The sequence below is a fragment of the Pygocentrus nattereri genome, chromosome 9 (genome assembly GCF_015220715.1).
Source record: "Pygocentrus nattereri isolate fPygNat1 chromosome 9, fPygNat1.pri, whole genome shotgun sequence".
Lineage (NCBI taxonomy): Eukaryota > Metazoa > Chordata > Actinopteri > Characiformes > Serrasalmidae > Pygocentrus > Pygocentrus nattereri.
In genome coordinates, this window is record NC_051219.1 from 18151591 (window position 1) to 18165452 (window position 13862).

The 13862-nt window shown below is 41.7% G+C and overlaps 1 protein-coding gene across 1 annotated transcript in view; it reads right to left on the minus strand.

Annotated features, from left to right (window-relative positions):
• LOC108425545 (teashirt homolog 2) overlaps window positions 1–13862 on the minus strand; it is a 52708-nt gene that overhangs the window by 14467 nt on the left and 24379 nt on the right. The window lies entirely within an intron of this gene.

Here is a 13862-nt window from a genome sequence, read left to right on the forward strand (position 1 = left end):
AAGTTGCAGAGGCATGCACAATTGTGGAATTGCAGCCATGCTCTGAGTGACGTCAATTCCAGCTGCGTACTGTGTTGCATCAAAAGAATCAGGAAAGCTCCCCCCACGAAAAAAGCACCCAGTTAAGACCCTGCCTAGCAGAGCAGAGGTTTTGACTCCTAGTTGTGCCACTTGTTATTTGTGGCTACAAGTCTTTAAGGATAAACGGTACTATTCTTCCTGGAAGGCAGGAAGTGGCAGGATTCCTTTCTCCCCTCCCAAGACACGGAATGAACACATTAGTATTTAAAGATGGTAATAGTATAAATAGATATAATGGCTAAATAGATAAATAAAATAAAAAGAATGGATTAATGCATTGTGTAAGGCAAAAAGAAGAGATATTACACCACAAACATACAAAGGATTGAAAATTTGAGTGATCAAAATACACCACAAAGAAAACCCATTATAACAATTATTCAATGTATTGAGATAACCTACAGAACACACTCAAAACTACTACCAACAAAACATAAGAACATGCCTAAGCCTCAGTGATTGGGCTTGTTTTCTTTAAACTGTAACATCTTTCAGCAACTCACTCTAGAATCAGTTTTACTTTTCCAGTAAACTGATGCCTGTGTTGAGACATGCAGTTCCTAGCATAAACCAAATGTCTAACTGTAAATGATGACCAAACTCTCTTCCTGACAGGCATTTTGAACAGAAACAATGCTGTATTACGCATAATTCCTCAGAATTCAAGTAGACTTGTTTTTCACTCTTACCATAAATAAATAATGGATCGTTCATGGGAACTCAGGCCTCATTATCATCATTCATCATCACCCTAATTCTCCACCCCACATAAGGCTTCACTCAAAAAACATGTTTAACGTCAGTTTCAACCACAGATGTCCAGCTTTGGCCCCAGAGGCCCTTAGTTTGGCACAGATCGGTGGTTTTCCTGCTGAACTCTTGTTTGAAATTAGCTTTTTGTTTAGCAGGTGTGGTTAAGAAGGAACGCCCCAAGGTAGAATTTAGAGAATACCACTTTTTCTTTTCTGATTCCGATGCTGGAAACTTGATTTAACCATGACCAATATAGTTTTAGAAACTACTACGCTATAAAATAAACTTTTTTAAAAATCATTAAAAAGGTAGCATTATAGCTGACTACTAAGTTCTGCTATGAACGTCAATTCTGTGGTTTCAGGCTGAATTAATAACCGCAGTAGTTCTAAGTCTAAGACTGCCTTTATGAAAAGTAAGTGCCACTGCACCTCACCTCATTCTCACTCAAGCCCTCACCTGATCCCCACCCTCATCATTCATTTCTTTTATGACTGAGAACCACGTCTTACTTTGTCCATTTTGCTAGCTTTCTCCACAGCTATCCCTGAACTGGCTTGGCACTGTTCTATGAGGATGGCCTATGTATATTACATTCTTAAATAATGTTTAATAACTTACACCAATTTTTAAATTACTACTATTTTAGATGTGGCCAAAGCAGATTTATTAAACTAATAACATTTAAAATCACTAAGTAGAGAAAGACTTTATGACATTCGATTTAGCATTGCCTACTGGTACTGATACCAATGGTGGGCCATATGGCAAAAATACAACACTGCGATATGTCGAAAAATTTTCCTGATACACAGGGTCACAATATTAGCTTTTTTTTTAGACATCTGCTCAGTTGAAACAGAAAAAAGAACCAGTAATGCTACATTTTAGAAAATACTATCAGAAACTGTGAATACAATGATTTTTATTTGATACTGCCCATGTTGTGTTGCACTACATCCAGGTAAATAGGATTTTGCTCTTTTTATAATAAAAGTTGGTCAGTATTCTACAAGTACTGACAATATATGATGTTCAGAAAAGCATTTTGCATCGTGTGATGCCACAATTCATCATAATAACGATAAATATTGTAACACTGCCCAGCCCCATCTAGTATCCTTTTATAGAGCAGTACTGCTGGCAAGAAGAAAAACATTACGTAATACACCTCAAAACTTCTAGGGAGGGCAGAGAGGGCAAGGGGCTGGGTTAACCTTAAAGCTCCCTTTGGGCGCCTCTGCAGGACTGACAAGGTGGATGCTAATCAGCCGTAAATACTTTACCCATTATCATCTCTAATCAAAGCTTGCGGCCCAAAACCCCACACAGGACCCTCTTCTTCCCCCTCCCTCTTCTACAGAGCTGACCAATCGAGCAAACAGGGACGGCGCTAATAAAAGCCCGTCTTGCTTCAGTTCCACTTTCCCTGATCAAATGTCAGTCAGGAATGTTTGCGCCGACTGAAAGAGAAAGCGTGCTTTTTTTTAAAAGGCTGCTGCCACCTCCTCTGCACCAGATTAGCCCTCCTTTGTTTAGTCGATTTTACGAGCTGACGAGAGAGGAGGATATAGCCCATTTACACCCGCCTGAACTGCCCAGGGTTTTTACAATGTAGCTCCTGACACCTGCAGAGAGGATTAGACAAACACAGGCACCTGGGTGTAGACTTGCATGCACACTGCTGTTCCACTTGATATTTACCTATGGATTCCTGCTACTGTGCGATGTTTTGACAGGGATCTAATGTATGTATATAAGAAAAGCATTGTTTGCTAAATTAATTTAATACAACCACCACGCTAAGATATTACAAATGTATCAAGCCGGCGCTGGATCATGACATTATCAAATGCCACGCAGCACCACAAGAGGTAGGAGAATGGGACACCTGCAGTATGCCGCGCATTGTTTTCCATTTCCAATGCTCGCTCCGAGCTTCATGTGGCGGTATTGTGTGGGGTTGGCAGTGTCCTCAGCAAGCTCGGAGTGGAAGTGGGAGAGAATTGCTAACGGAAGCAGATCCGCTGGGACTCCCTCCTCTGTCCTTCTGCGCTTGATATGAACAAAGCCCTTGTGTGGCCTTTGTCTCAGTCACCTTGCCTGACACATATAAAGCGGTCTGGACGTACCAATGACTTCAAAGACAAAGAAGTGGGGTATCAGAGAATGCCGCAGACTACACAAGATCGGCCCTCTTTCATCTAGCCTGGTAGCGTTTTCACAGATTTCACATCATTTGTATGTGTTAATTGATTTAAGACCGAAGCTGTGGCTAAAGGAAGAACGATGGTTGCCACTTGGAAAGCTTAAGGCGCCTACAGCAGATCTGTTTTGACACTGTAAGAGTGACAGATACGTGCAGCCGTCTGATTTGCTGCTGTGACATCGTTCAGTCAATAATTTTAGAACATTATCCAAGGACCATCGCAATGTCAAAATCTGCCAACCTCAAACCAGTCCTGAAGTGTCTCGGCAAGGTCAGGTTGCAGTGGATTTGGTGCGCAACGTATATACTATTAAATACAATCTGCATCTTGCCTGACTCCTTTTACTCTGAACCCTCCCCCACATTCTCTATGGATCTTTCATTAAATTCTGGCCCAGCTCCAGACACTACTTTGCCTTATACAAGCATTTTTTTGTTCGGTTTTCAGCAAAGGAGGCATTTTTTTTTAAATTCCAAGTTCATTAATAGGAGATTGCCACTTTTTTTTTGTTGCTTTCATTAAATACAATGAGGCTCGCCGGTAAACCTGCGGCAGAAGTGCGGCACTGTCAAGTTTCTAGAGGGACCAAAGGCTGTTTGGTGGCACGAGTGAAAAGAAAAGGAAGGAAGGATGTCCCGCCAAAAAAGCTGCGAGGCTGTGGGGGAGATGCACTGACAGGAATGGGGGGGGGGGTTGGGGGGTGAGGTGGGAAGCGCCTCCAAACGTACTTCTCTCCATTGCCGTTCATTTTAATGGCAAATTTGTCGCGAGCTGTTGTCAGGCGTCCTCAGCACAATGATTAGGGCCCACTAGTCGCTGCAAAGCGCTAACTTTCAGGATCCGCCTGGTGAGCACTGTCACTCCATGACAGCCCACTCTGCACACAATGGCTGCCCAAATTGTGAGATGGCTTGGCAAGCTCATCCCTGATAAAAAAAAAAAAAAAAAGCAAAACGAAAAAAACCTCCCCCTTAACATCGCCTTTCTACCGTTAGCAGATATTTTGTCGTGTTGATATCGAGTTGTTGATTAGTATGAAAAAGGAAGCCACTCAACTGAAAGGCCACAAAGCTCCCTACTGAGAAGCGTCAGGCATTGAGTATGAATGGCAGTCTTCTCTGGAGTTAACTTTTCACTACTTCATAAAAAGGGTGCTCCTGTACACACCGCTTAAGGAGTATAGTTACTGCTGAGGTTTAAGGCACGGAATAATTTAAACCTCACAAATAATTTAGATGGAAGTCGCAGATCAAAGCGGAGGTTGGTAAAAAAACGCTGATTCCATCCTTGTGTTTTTTGTATAGTCAATGAAATAACATGAGTCATTTCCTTAACTCTTGTTCTGACGTAGTGGATAAATCAGTTCCCGTATATGAATGACTAATTCACTTCTGTGATGTTTCAGCACAAGAAAAACACATTATTTGTTGCTTGGCCTTAGTTTTGCGGTGTGATGAAAGGTAAGTAGTCATTTTCGTAAAGGAAATATGCTTAATCAGAGTTAAATTATTCTACGGCAACTAATCCATCAGACTGGGCCTCTCCCACTGAGTGAAATCTGACACGCTGCCATTAGTAATATTAGACAGATGTTTTACATTAGAGCCAAAGATTTGTAAAGCCATTTGTGTTTAACATGAAATTTATGGTGTTTTCATGCTCATACTCAAGATTACACCTTGTAGGTGCCTAATTTCCAAGTACAACTCTTCTATCAAACAATGCAAACATAAGTAAATCATCTACGGGCTCTGAAAGTGCCTTTTGGAGTTTGTTCTGGCATTTGAAGCAAAGGTAGTAGATCTGAGGATGGCACCACACCTACAATTTGTTCCTTCAGTAACAGTCAGTGCCAGGGCAACCCTGTTTTGGTTCGAAGAAAATGCCCTAACATATGATACTGTTAGAGGGCGGCATTTATATTCAGAAGACATCTCAATTCAAATACAAGAGAAAAAATCTGACTCCATTACAAGTTCAGAATACTTTTTCTTTCTCCTGTAAAGTTACTATTATGGAGATTTGAGGTTTTATTCTAACAGCAACAAAATGCTTATGTATTATAAAAAATATCAAAGATCGCAATCGGCTCACAGTTTCCATATCAGTGCAACCGATTTACGTTTGCACTTGATTTTAGGACTGATTTTATGACACCTTTTAATAATAATAAAATAAAATACATAGGCTATTTTTAAATGTAAAATACTCCTACAATCTTTATTGTCAATTGTTACATTTGGCAATCAGTGCATTTTTAAAAATAATTTTTGAATAATATCAAAATATTCAAATCAATTGTGGTTAAATTTGAAGTGTTCTGTAAAGGATAACAGAAAAGAATCTAATAGAATCAAGTCATTGTGAGGTCAGAGATTTACATTTCTAGTGCTCATGTTTTAATAATGAATTAATATTTGCCACATCAGGGTATTTTTCTCATACTTGATATCCTATATATTCTTGTTCTGAAACTGTGACACTCACAATTGCAGCTACCAATGGAATTGCCTCTCTTGAATGTTATTGAGTTCCTCGGCCATCCAGAGGCCGTAATTTGTAATAGAGTGGGAGGGGGGCGCCGCTCATTAGACGAGTGTGACGCAGCCCTCCTCACCAGGGCAGGGTCTGAAAATGGTTAATTTATGGAAAAAAGGGAGGGCAGATGAGGTGGTGAGACGGAACAGATACCCCGGAGCAGCTCAAGGGTGGAGGGAGGGAGGGAAAAATGAAGAGGCCTGGAGAGAAAGAGGCAGAGCACATGAGCCAGAGAGAGCGAGAGAGACAGGGAGAGGGAGGTGAGGGAGGCGGGGACCAGAGCGACAGAGGGAACGGCTAATGGAAATGAGTGACAGGCTTTCAGAATGATTTACAACGGGCGGCTGGGCGGCGGAGCCCCGGCGCTTTGATGGATGATCCTGAAAGACGGCGCGCGACCATAAATCATGTCTTTGAATCATTGACAGAGATAAAGGAGGGGGAGAAAAAGCAATGGCATTGATGTTCATTCTTCCAATAATGTACATTGACGAGTTACACTACCGAGCCTTAATTAAAAAGTGAACATGCGCTTCTCCCTCTCTCTCTCTCCCTCTCTCTCTCTCAGCTTGGATGGTGTTATCGGTGGTAATTAAAGATGCAGCGTGGCCCCGTCCACGGTCCTGCTCCCACTTCCGTTTGTGACTCGCACTGGCCAGATTAGATATGGCCGCTGCATCCAGATAACGTCACTCGGCCCTGACTTCCTCTCAGCGAGGGGCCTCCACACTCGATGGCTTTCCACTCCAAGAAATACACACAAAAACAAGCACCCGCTTTTGCTCTGCTGGAGAGAAGCTCTCACTGTGTCTTCACTACAACCGGAAAGCAGTTTCACAGGTGTCTGCTTGCTGCCGTATCAGTCATTTGGTAAATTCCGTCACTAGAATAATGTGTATTTTACCTCTGCAAGATGCTTGGTATATAACTACAAGAATGCATGACAGTTAACCCTCCTGAATGCCCATCGCCTGTATGCCTTGAAAGCACATTCTTACATTTTAATTATGATCAAAGCTCTTTGAGACAAGCAGAGAAGAGATTTAAGTGTGGATCATAAACTTTCAATTGATAACACATTTGTGTTTGTAAGTAGAAGACTGGAAATTCTGTTATAGCTTGAATGAAAAGTTATTGTGTATACAGGCTTGTTCTACAGAAAGAAAGTTTATTTTTCATTATTCCATGTTTATGCTATTTGAGATCAAAACAAGTGAAACAAAACCAGAAATGAGGGATTGGAACTGTGAATCAAATGTTGCAAGTGGAAATGTGATTTATTACATAATAATGTATGTAATTATGTCATTACATTTAAATGACACTACAAAAAACTCTATTTGAAAGGGTTGAATCAAATATTGGGACCTTAGCATAACATTATAAGGTTTTTAGTGTAATCTAGCACTCACACACATATGCACATGGACACACACACACACACACACATTGAGAGACTAAGATATGGGCGCTTTTCAGTCCACTGTTATTGTGACAAGGCCGACCAGAGAGAATGATGGGTCAAACTTTTGGAGGACAGTCGTTTCCAGAGCAACCCTTCTTCTGCTATGTCCTGATGGATGTCAGAGAAAGTAAAGAAGAGAAAAGAGAAAAGCGGAGAGATAAAGAAGGATGAAGATAGCCAGAAAGAGACAGAGAGAGAGATGAGCGCAGTAGGAGCTGTGGCAGGCTGAATGAGTGGCATTCCACATCAGCTGGGCTCCTCCAAACCACACACAATAGAGCAGCGAGGTGAAAGTAATCCTGAACATCTGTCCCGGGCGCCATACACGCTCTGCCTGTTTGTTCCGTTCAAGGAAAAAGAGGCATTAAAGAGGGAGGGAGAGATATCAATTCATGCACTAGTTCTCCAAGGAGATCTGGCCAAGAGCAAAACCGCGTTGTTTGATGTGGGCACAAAAGGAAATGGAGACGAACGCAGTGGAGGTGCACTTGGCCAGGATCAGAATCGGCTGATTTTCACCCCTAACGTGTGATTTATTTTGATTTTGTTCAATCTGTCTTACGATTTAATGACATTAATAATGTGAGCCAACCCAGAATGTCAGACACATCTGAAGGCTGCATGTGTTAGGCCTATGCACCAGCAGATGTTTCATATCAGTGTGTTCATTTATTCCACAAAGTGTGAGCTTTGAGTAAAAACAAAATAGTGTTATTGTCTTATTGTTGTTTTCTGTTGCTTGTTAGCACATTTGGTTGTAAATAAATCAGAATTGGGCAATTGGTGCATCCTAGAACACAAGCAAAGAGACCAGGAATAATGAAATGACGCTATACAGCAGACATTAAGGCCTTAAGTCATGGTCACAGCAAACACAAGTAACATTTGCCTGGTGAAAAGCCAACTGACTGCAGAAAACTTTGCACCAAGTTCCATCTAGTGAGTAAGAGTCTAACCCTAACCAGGAACTCATTTAGTATGAAAAGAATATAATCTAACAGCTGAAAATGTGTAATTTTTATTTTGCGAAAGCAGACAACGCCTGGGTAAGTGAGGTGAAGATGGAGGGGAACTCAGGAATTTTGGGCTAGAGTTCGGTACGGCTTCTGCGGGTCGCGAGAAGGCCGACCCCCCATTAAAGATCAACCACATGCGTGGACAAGGTTGAGGAGAAAGGGGAGGAGGTGGGGTGCAAAATTCGTCACGAGTAGGAGGAGTTAAGAATTGGTATTTATAGGACGCTAGAATTAAGTAGGAGGGGCTTAGGCGTGGTCTTTCCTCAGACTTCAGTTATGTCATAACTCCATTTAGTTTTCATCTCACAAACTACCACTTAGAAAAAGAAAACACAAGAATAGGAATACAAATCCAGTGTGACAGTCCAGTATTACTGTAGCTTTTGCGACATTATGCTAATGAGCGGTCTTTACTTGAGCTTACTGACTGACACTGATATCCAGAGGTTCACTGGATGGTCACTTTCATAAGCATTTTTGGATTTAAAGGATTGAGGCAGAGTGCTGTTATAACCTTGGTTAGCAATCCTTTGGGGATTTTTTTCCAAAACCTCCCAGCCTGACCATGATGATCAGTGAAAGCCAACAATGAGGCATTGAGTTTTCAGATGCTTCTTGTAAACGCCGGCTGCAGTGTTTCTTATGTCACTGTCGTCAGCTGTCAGTGTCTCTAAAGAAACTGACATGAGCTTTGCGTCAGAGGCCAGACCTCCTCTTGACTTGGCTTCACAGCGCAAGTTGTCGTGTCTTAGATTGTAACCTTGCACCATGGCTCTGTGGGCATATGTGTGTGTGTGTGGGCACGCTAGCTGAACCACATAAAAAAAAAATCTGCCTCCAGCTGGACGATGACATTTTGGCTGTTCAGAATGAAACCGAGGCAACAACAGGGCTCCTGCGGTGCAGTGCTGTGGCACACACACTGCTGAGGCCTAGTGTGAGGTACTGATACCACACACACTTTGTCTGTTTCGCTCCCTCCCCGACCGCACCGTTCGGATGAGTAATTATTTTCTGCAGATTTTGAAGTTGTACATCTATCATGTTGGATCCCATACTGACATTTTCAAACACAGTTTGATGGACACCTGAAGTAATTACTTGTCATTCTTCTGTTTGAGGATTTTCATGTTGTGCTGCCACGTTCCTCATATCACTCTGCTGCCTGCTCTCCTCTGGCACAGCCGGGTGGTATTTTAAGAAACTTCATCTTTCGGAGATGATGGCATCTTAAAATAAAACATCACGAAAAAAAAAAAAAATCTAAAATAAAAAAAAAAACTTGAGACAAAAAAGATTTGAGGACGAGTCAAATAAGAAGCACATGCGCTAAGCAATGCTGTGATATTCCGCAACAGCCTTTCAAGCCGAATGAACCAAGGAGCTCGATAAACTTCAGAGTCACTTTGTCTTGGATTGCTCATTATTTACTCGACTTGGGACCCTGTGATCTTAAATGGTCTTAAAAGATGATCCATACAGTAATGAAGCCAGCTCTCCTGTTGGCCGGATGCCCAAATCGCGCAACATAATCAAAGCGAAGTCACTGGGGATCCTGGAGAGCTGCTATATTTGACTGGCAAACATTACTTTTATTCGTTTGTCATACCCCTCTCTCAGCAAGCAGACTAATGGTTATTGAATACTAATTGATGTATATACTGTGTAAACAGATTTGGGATGTGATGTGTGCTGCTGCAGATCAGCATCAGCCTCCTGGTGGAGTAACACTTGTTACGCTCCACACTGGTCTAGAATCAACTTGAAGCTAATCCAGAAAGAAAAAGTTAGACAAAACAAATTTAAGAACAAATGCAGCCAGTGAAGACAATGGATAATGAAGTAATGGAAGCTCATGTACACCTTTTAGTATCATGCACATCACCACCCCTTTCCAGTTAAGTAATGTCAACTACACTTGCTTATGTGGTTTCTGACACTGGATGATACACTGTTACCTATAAAAACAGACAAACATCAAGCTTCAAAACCAGTTCTACTGCACTTTTTAGCTTTTAGCTTCCAACACACTTTATTTTTTCCAGATGTCAGAACAGTCTCTCATACATGTGCTTGTACACGTATCTTCATTTTAGTTTTTCACTGAATTATTCCTTCAATATCATCATCTTGGTCCTAAACTTGATCTTAGACCAGCTGCATGTGCTCATGATACCATCACAGCTAGGCCTGTCAACCTGAGGCAGCCAACACACTCTCAACAGTGGGAGCCCGTCGGGTCGGACCACCCTGCTCGCAGTAAGGGGGTAAGCAGGCTGAGCTCTCAGGCCTGTGGACCCAAATGCCTTGTTGTTCTTGGAGGGTCGTGAAAGCAAATAGCTGCTTAAAAGGGCCCCCACCGCTCCCAGTCAAAACCAAAAAGCCATGGAGTCATTCATCAAAGGGCCAGACAACCTGCTCCTCTGCCTTCCCCCGCCGGCACGGCCATCTCCCCTTCTCTGGGTTTTAACTAGGGCTCCGCATCATTCCAGAAATGACAAATGATACTTATATCTCTGGCCTGTGCCGAATCAATAGGCATGCAGAACGGCTATCCATCTTGCTAGCTATCGACAGCTGCTGCTCGACGTTGGGGGGGAGAAGCGCCTGGTGGCTTTATTCAACAGCGAGACACAGCTAATGGCAGCATATATTGTTTTTTTTTCTCCTGAAGTTTGTAAACTGACTTGACCGCCCTCTAGACTTTTCACATATGGTCCTTAATTCCTGAACTTGCCTCATTACTCTAGTTGGCTAAATAATGGTTTGGGATTTTAGGAATTGCTTTGCTAAGCCATAGTTTGAGACGTTGGGCATCAGTTTGCTAAACCATTGTTTAAGACATTTTTGGATGCTGGTATTGAAGGTATTTGTTACCTTGAATGTGTTTACCTGCACACACTGTTCTACAATCTATTCAACATCTCCGCAAATGACAGAAGCACTTTCCAAGTTCAGGTAAGCTTTTAAGACTAAATCTACCCATATGACTGCATGTGACATCATCTTAGCATCATCCATCAGCATCACAAGGCATATTACTAAAATGCCACCAAGACACCCCCCTGCCCTCCCTGCCACAGGCCTTTAATACAAAATTAATAAATAAACTGCCCGAAACAATGCCTATTGCAGAATGTATAATGCAGTATCTCTCATGCCAAACTTGAAAGCCTTATCCTGGTGACCTCCTCAGCAGGCAAGTGGGCCATGCACTAAGCTAGGCGCGCACCTGTGCGTGTTTACATGGTCGTGGGTGCTGCTGGGAGCTGATGGCGGAGTGATATGGTTGCGGCCCGTGCAGCACCGTCTGTATCTCAGCAGCTGACAGATAGCACTTCAGCCCAGCTTTAGCTGCACCTCCCCTTGAGGGGACATGATTGATGACTAGCGTTGCCACCTAGATCCATTTTCTCTCTCTCTCTCTCTCTTTCTCTCCCCCCTCCCCACAGTCCTAACACTCTCAGGCTGAGGGTTTTTCTCATTTCTCACACCGCCTTTAGGATGGCTTTATGTATAGGGAGACCATTTACAAATATGCGGCTTCCGCTAGGAAAACTTTAAGACGAATGACGGGCGAAAAACGGGCAGTATCATAATCCATTGTGAGATCCTTAAAGGAGGAATTCAGCCTGGATGTTCGTGAGTGTATCAGGGACGCTCGACAGTGGAAGAGAAAAAAAAAGTGTCCTGGACAAAAGGCAGCCCTTCTGTGTTTTTTTTTAAATTCTTTTTTCAGTCTTTCAAATGTTTGGACGAGAGTCTGCCGCACTACGTCTTTTAAGGAATGGGTACCCAAGCCATCAATTTTAACAATGCAACCATAAACGTGTTAACGAACACTTAGCCCAGCCATCTGGAAGACAATTACACAGGAACAAACACACCAGCTCAGCAACTAAAGGTTGGGTCATCAATCACAGACAATGGTCACAAACTAGATGACTGTTTTCTGCAGAGGCCTCGGCCTCATAACCCAATGAACTGCTGCGTCCAGGCGAATGGAGCTTCAGCTCTAAGGCGTCTTCGCTACATTTAAAGAAGAGAACAAAGAAAAACCAGCTTCTCCCATTTAACCATTCTGTTAAATACAATCCCATTAACAATACTGTCTCCAAAATCAGTTGGATCTAAACACGGTGCTTCATCCAAAAATATATCTCACACAATCTGTCTGCATTATGTGAGGAGTTGAAAAGGAATGCGTGGAATAATTCTACATCATAGGAAATGCAAATACACTACATGAAAACCTTTTTAACTGGGACAGTATGAGTCAAAAAACAGCACATCAATAAGATGTCTATACAAAAAAGTGTCTTAATAAAGTGCCAATCCTCAGCGGTGTCCTACAGGCAGACTTAAGCCTTTCTGCCTCTCCTCTTCGAGTAGTCTAATTAATTAATATTTTCTCCCTTTTTCTAATTGTAATCATATGCCCCTTGGGGAGCTATCACGGGACTGTAATTGCAATTAAACATTTGGATGAGTTGGTAAAACAATGTCAACACACCCAGCGCATTTGAAGAGATGCAGAGAGAGGGCGTAGGGTGGATAAGACATGCGTACTAGCATTTAAGATGAATACTAAACACACCTGTACTGACGGTTTTACAGCATGGAGACACAGGACACTCTTAATGGATTACAACATGTAAGAATGGCAAAAAAAAGACTTTTCCTTGACATACAATTTATACAGTATGTATACAATATGTATTGTTCAATCCCCAGTTCATACAGTCTATAAATAGAAACAGTTCACTTTGAATCCGTTGTTATGTCACAACCATTAACACAGGACTGCTCAAATAAATTCACAGCTATGTAGCCACTTTATTCCCTCTGAAGTGATAAGGAGTGTTGTTACTGCATATTTCAGCCTGGCCAGCTTTTTTTTAAACAAGACAAAATGCAGGGCAGTCACATGCTGGTATTCTGTAATTTTGTACGCTGCAAAGGATGGTAATATTATTTTGGACATTTTGAAATACCACTGCTGCATTTCAGTCAAACAAGTTATAGGTAGTTCTGCAGACATGCAGAGCAGCTCTGATTTCATAAGCTTCCTGACACAATCTGATCACACATTACATTCCCTCACTGTTTGGATGAGAGACACTGTTGCAAACAACGCTGCCATAAGCATTTCAAAATTTCGAGCACCAAAAAAAATGGGAACAACTCATGTCCCACCCAACTTGCAGGACCTTGCAAGACCAGTATGGGACCGTGAAGGTTTACCAGCGTTGGCACTAACATTACACAGAAAACCCTGCATTGGCAATTAGCATTATCATTTTGGTATATTTGAACAAACAAAGGCTACTTATAAAGTAAAGGTGTCCACATTAAGCACTGTGAAGTAATGACATGCACAGTTGGCATGACTACATGATTAAAAATAAGACGTTCATGAAATAACTGGCGCATAGTGTTTATTTTTATTTTATGTTGGTACAGCAAAGGTACATTCAGAACGTAGTTTGTTTACCTTCAAATATGAATGTTTTTTTTCTTTAACACAGCATCATGATAATATTGTAAGATAATTATGTACAGGTGTCTTAAAACTTTTATATCAGAGCAAGCCTAATCAAACTAGAGGTCAAGAATAAAGAGAGCTTGTAAAAGAGATTGGTCATGTATAAATTAATCACGACTGTTTTTGGTACATAAACCAACAAAACCACAAAAATGTTTTAAGTCAACTTCAGGGAGAAAAAAATTTAAATGCAAGAAAAATGTATAAGATGGACCTTTTGAGTATTGATTTTTAAGCATCCACGTTGTGAGTGA